General features: G+C 40.2%; 1 long non-coding RNA gene across 1 annotated transcript; it reads left to right on the top strand.

Moving 5' to 3' along the window:
• Positions 1-6: 6 nt before the first annotated feature.
• LOC117824504 lies at positions 7-1,619 on the top strand. Its single transcript, XR_004633602.1, has 2 exons — positions 7-323; positions 354-1,619. It is a non-coding gene; the product is annotated as an uncharacterized LOC117824504 (long non-coding RNA).
• Positions 1,620-5,681: the final 4,062 nt, after the last annotated feature.

The raw sequence follows: 5,681 nt of genomic DNA on the forward strand, positions 1-5,681 counted from the left end.
CAACACACATCTGACCACAGATGTTTATAAGATCAAGATACTGGACTCTGTTACAGTACCAGACCAACTCCACATACTACATCATGAACAGGTCTGTGTGATGGAGGTCTGTGTGGTTGAGGTGATGGAGGTCTGTGAGGTAGGTCTGTGTGATGGAGGTCTGTGTGGTTGAGGTGATGGAGGTCTGTGTGGTTGAGGTGATGGAGGTCTGTGTGATGAAGGTCTGTGTGAGGTAGGTCTGTGTGATGGAGGTGATGGAGGTCTGTGTGGTTGAGGTGATGGAGGTCTGTGTGATGGAGGTCTGTGTGGTTGAGGTGATGGAGGTCTGTGTGATGGAGGTCTGTGTGATGGAGGTCTGTGTGGTTGAGGTGATGGAGGTCTGTGTGATGAAGGTCTGTGTGAGGTAGGTCTGTGTGATGGAGGTCTGTGTGGTTGAGGTGATGGAGGTTTGTGTGGTTGAGGTGATGGAGGTCTGTGTGGTTGAGGTGATGGAGGTCTGTGTGGTTGAGGTGATGGAGGTCTGTGTGATGGAGGTCTGTGTGGTTGAGGTGATGGAGGTCTGTGTGATGAAGGTCTGTGAGGTAGGTCTGTGTGATGGAGGTCTGTGTGATGGAGGTCTGGGTGCAGTATCTCATCCTATCATACATCAAGAATCAGACGGTGTTTTCAGAGGTTCATCTCTGGTTGTGATGACCGCTGACCTTTGACCTCTGACACAAAATGAACTCAAAACGTTTTGGTCAGCCTGTGATGTCATAGCTGACTCCTCCCCTTCCTGCTTTGTGACCTTTGACCTTTGAAGGTATTTTTTTACAGTGTATTAGATTCGTAAAGGTTCATTTGATACCATGATCATTTTGTATTTTTTATAGTTTTTGTATTCTGGCAGTGTTAGCATCCGTGAGCTAAGTGTGTAGCGACAGTTCAGCCTCCACGAACCACAGGCAGCCCAGGAACCACGGGCAGCCCAGGAACCACAGGCAGTCCACGAACCACAGGCAGCCCAGGAAGTCCATAAACCTGCAGGTCCTCCAGAGTCCACTAGAGTGTAGCCAGGTGTTAGCCAGGTGTTAGCTAGGTGTTAGCCAGGTGTTAGGGGGTTAGCCAGGTGTTGGCTAGGTGTTAGCAAGGTGTTAGTCAGGTGTTAGCCAGGTGTTAGGGGGTTAGCCAGGTGTTGGCCAGGTGTAAGGTGGTTAGCCAGGTGTTAGCCAGGTGTTAGCCAGGTGTTAGGGGGTTAGCCAGGTGTTAGCCAGGTGTTAGCCAGGTATTGGCCAGGTGTAAGGTGGTTAGCCAGGTGTTAGCCAGGTGTTAGGGGGTTAGCCAGGTGTTAGCAAGGTGTTAGCCAGGTGTTAAGGTGTTAGCCAGGTGTTAGAGGGGTTAGGGTTTTCATCAGATTGTGGGTCCTGCAGGCTGAACTGTTTCTGTAGCAGTCATTGTGTTTCTATCCTCGGATGCACTTGAGCCAACATGGAGGGTATGAACTGTTTTTTGCCCAGAATGCTTTGCAGACTGTGTAGAAAAAGGGGTTTCCATGGCAACAGTGCATCTGTTGTTGTTCCTGTGGTGAATGTAAATCTTGTGATGAAATCAGCATGAATAAACTGTACGGAGAAACATGACAGAGTGAGAAGTCTGTTTATGTAACATCTCTGAATCTCAATCTTAGCTCCTCCCACTTTTTCTTCCCATTTTAACAGACCTTATAACAGTCAGTAAGGGTGTCCTTTAACAGTCCTTATAACAGTCAGTAAGGGTGTCCTTTAACAGACCTTATAACAGTCATTAAGGGTGTCCTTTAACAGACCTTATAAAAGTCATTAAGGGTGTCCTTTAACAGTCCTTATAACAGTCAGTAAGAGTGTCCTTTAACAGACCTTATAACAGTCATTAAGAGTGTCCTTTAACAGTCCTTATAACAGTCAGTAAGAGTGTCCTTTAACAGACCTTATAACAGTCATTAAGGGTGTCCTTTAACAGACCTTATAACGGTCATTAAGGGTGTCCTTTAACAGACCTTATAACAGTCATTAAGAGTGTCCTTTAACAGACCTTATAACAGTCATTAAGAGTGTCCTTTAACAGACCTTATAACAGTCATTAAGAGTGTCCTTTAACAGACCTTATAACAGTCATTAAGAGTGTCCTTTAACAGACCTTATAACAGTCATTAAGGGTGTCCTTTAACAGACCTTATAACAGTCATTAAGAGTGTCCTTTAACAGACCTTATAACAGTCATTAAGGGTGTCCTTTAACAGACCTTATAACAGTCATTAAGGGTGTCCTTTAACAGACCTTATAACGGTCATTAAGGGTGTCCTTTAACAGACCTTATAACAGTCATTAAGAGTGTCCTTTAACAGACCTTATAACGGTCATTAAGAGTGTCCTTTAACAGACCTTATAACAGTCAGTAAGGGTGTCCTTTAACAGTCCTTATAACAGTCAGTAAGGGTGTCCTTTAACAGTCCTTATAACAGTCATTAAGAGTGTCCTTTAACAGACCTTATAACAGTCAGTAAGGGTGTCCTTTAACAGTCCTTATAACAGTCATTAAGGGTGTCCTTTAACAGTCCTTATAACAGTCATTAAGGGTGTCCTTTAACATACCTTATAACAGTCATTAAGAGTGTCCTTTAACAGACCTTATAACAGTCAGTAAGAGTGTCCTTTAACAGACCTTATAACAGTCATTAAGGGTGTCCTTTAACATACCTTATAACGGTCATTAAGGGTGTCCTTTAACAGACCTTATAACAGTCATTAAGAGTGTCCTTTAACAGACCTTATAGCAGTCAGTAAGGGTGTCCTTTAACAGACCTTATAACAGTCATTAAGGGTGTCCTTTAACAGACCTTATAACAGTCAGTAAGGGTGTCCTTTAACAGACCTTATAACAGTCAGTAAGGGTGTCCTTTAACATACCTTATAACGGTCATTAAGGGTGTCCTTTAACATACCTTATAACGGTCATTAAGGGTGTCCTTTAACAGACCTTATAACAGTCATTAAGAGTGTCCTTTAACAGACCTTATAGCAGTCAGTAAGGGTGTCCTTTAACAGACCTTATAACAGTCAGTAAGAGTGTCCTTTAACAGACCTTATAACAGTCAGTAAGAGTGTCCTTTAACAGACCTTATAACAGTCATTAAGAGTGTCCTTTAACAGACCTTATAACAGTCATTAAGAGTGTCCTTTAACAGTCCTTATAACAGTCAGTAAGGGTGTTCTTTAACAGTCCTTATAACAGTCATTAAGGGTGTCCTTTAACAGTTCTTATAACAGTCATTAAGAGTGTCCTTTCACAGACCTTATAACAGTCAGTAAGGGTGTTCTTTAACAGTTCTTATAACAGTCATTAAGGGTGTCCTTTAACAGTCCTTATAACGGTCATTAAGAGTGTCCTTTAACAGTCCTTATAACAGTCATTAAGGGTGTTCTTTAACAGACCTTATAACGGTCATTAAGGGTGTTCTTTAACAGACCTTATAATAGTCATTAAGGGTGTCCTTTAACAGTTCTTATAACAGTCATTAAGGGTGTCCTTTAACAGTTCTTATAACAGTCATTAAGGGTGTCCTTTAACAGTCCTTATAACAGTCATTAAGGGTGTCCTTTAACAGTCCTTATAACAGTCATTAAGGGTGTTCTTTAACAGACCTTATAACGGTCATTAAGGGTGTTCTTTAACAGACCTTATAATAGTCATTAAGGGTGTCCTTTAACAGTCCTTATAACAGTCAGTAAGGGTGTCCTTTAACAGTTCTTATAACAGTCAGTAAGAGTGTCCTTTAACAGTTCTTATAACAGTCATTAAGGGTGTTCTTTAACAGACCTTATAATAGTCATTAAGGGTGTCCTTTAACAGACCTTATAACAGTCAGTAAGGGTGTTCTTTAACAGTCATTATAACAGTCATTAAGGGTGTCCTTTAACAGTCCTTATAACGGTCATTAAGAGTGTCCTTTAACAGTCCTTATAACAGTCATTAAGGGTGTTCTTTAACAGACCTTATAACGGTCATTAAGGGTGTTCTTTAACAGACCTTATAATAGTCATTAAGGGTGTCCTTTAACAGTTCTTATAACAGTCATTAAGGGTGTCCTTTAACAGTTCTTATAACAGTCATTAAGGGTGTCCTTTAACAGTCCTTATAACAGTCATTAAGGGTGTCCTTTAACAGTCCTTATAACAGTCATTAAGGGTGTTCTTTAACAGACCTTATAACGGTCATTAAGGGTGTTCTTTAACAGACCTTATAATAGTCATTAAGGGTGTCCTTTAACAGTCCTTATAACAGTCAGTAAGGGTGTCCTTTAACAGTTCTTATAACAGTCAGTAAGAGTGTCCTTTAACAGTTCTTATAACAGTCATTAAGGGTGTTCTTTAACAGACCTTATAATAGTCATTAAGGGTGTCCTTTAACAGACCTTATAACGGTCATTAAAAGTGTTCTTTAACAGTCCTTATAACAGTCATTAAGGGTGCCCTTTAACAGACCTTATAACAGTCATTAAGGGTGTCCTTTAACAGACCTTATAATAGTCAGTAAGGGTGTCCTTTAACAGACCTTATAATAGTCAGTAAGGGTGTCCTTTAACAGACCTTATAACAGTCATTAAGGGTGTCCTTTAACAGTCCTTATAACAGTCAGTAAGGGTGTCCTTTAACAGTCCTTATAACAGTCATTAAGGGTGTCCTTTAACAGACCTTATAATAGTCAGTAAGGGTGTCCTTTAACAGACCTTATAATAGTCAGTAAGGGTGTCCTTTAACAGACCTTATAACAGTCATTAAGGGTGTCCTTTAACAGTCCTTATAACAGTCAGTAAGGGTGTCCTTTAACAGTCCTTATAACAGTCATTAAGAGTGTCCTTTAACAGACCTTATAACGGTCATTAAGGGTGTTCTTTAACAGACCTTATAATAGTCAGTAAGGGTGTCCTTTAACAGACCTTATAACAGTCATTAAGGGTGCCCTTTAACAGACCTTATAACAGTCAGTAAGGGTGTCCTTTAACAGTCCTTATAACAGTCATTAAGGGTGTTCTTTAACAGACCTTATAACAGTCACTAAGGGTGTCCTTTAACAGACCTTATAACAGTCATTAAGGGTGTCCTTTAACAGACCTTATAACAGTCATTAAGGGTGTCCTTTAACAGACCTTATAACAGTCATTAAGAGTGTCCTTTAACAGTCCTTATAACAGTCATTAAGGGTGTCCTTTAACAGACCTTATAACAGTCATTAAGGGTGTCCTTTAACAGACCTTATAACAGTCATTAAGAGTGTCCTTTAACAGTCCTTATAACAGTCATTAAGGGTGTCCTTTAACAGACCTTATAACAGTCATTAAGAGTGTCCTTTAACAGTCCTTATAACAGTCATTAAGAGTGTCCTTTAACAGTCCTTATAACAGTCATTAAGGGTGTCCTTTAACAGACCTTATAACAGTCAGTAAGAGTGTCCTTTAACAGACCTTATAATAGTCAGTAAGGGTGTCCTTTAACAGACCTTATAACAGTCAGTAAGGGTGTCCTTTAACAGACCTTATAATAGTCAGTAAGGGTGTCCTTTAACAGACCTTATAACAGTCATTAAGAGTGTCCTTTAACAGACCTTATAACAGTCATTAAGAGTGTCCTTTAACAGACCTTATAACTGTCATTAAGGGTGTTCTT

The sequence above is a fragment of the Notolabrus celidotus genome, chromosome 2 (assembly GCF_009762535.1).
Source record: "Notolabrus celidotus isolate fNotCel1 chromosome 2, fNotCel1.pri, whole genome shotgun sequence".
In the NCBI taxonomy this organism is placed as follows: Eukaryota; Metazoa; Chordata; class Actinopteri; order Labriformes; family Labridae; genus Notolabrus; species Notolabrus celidotus.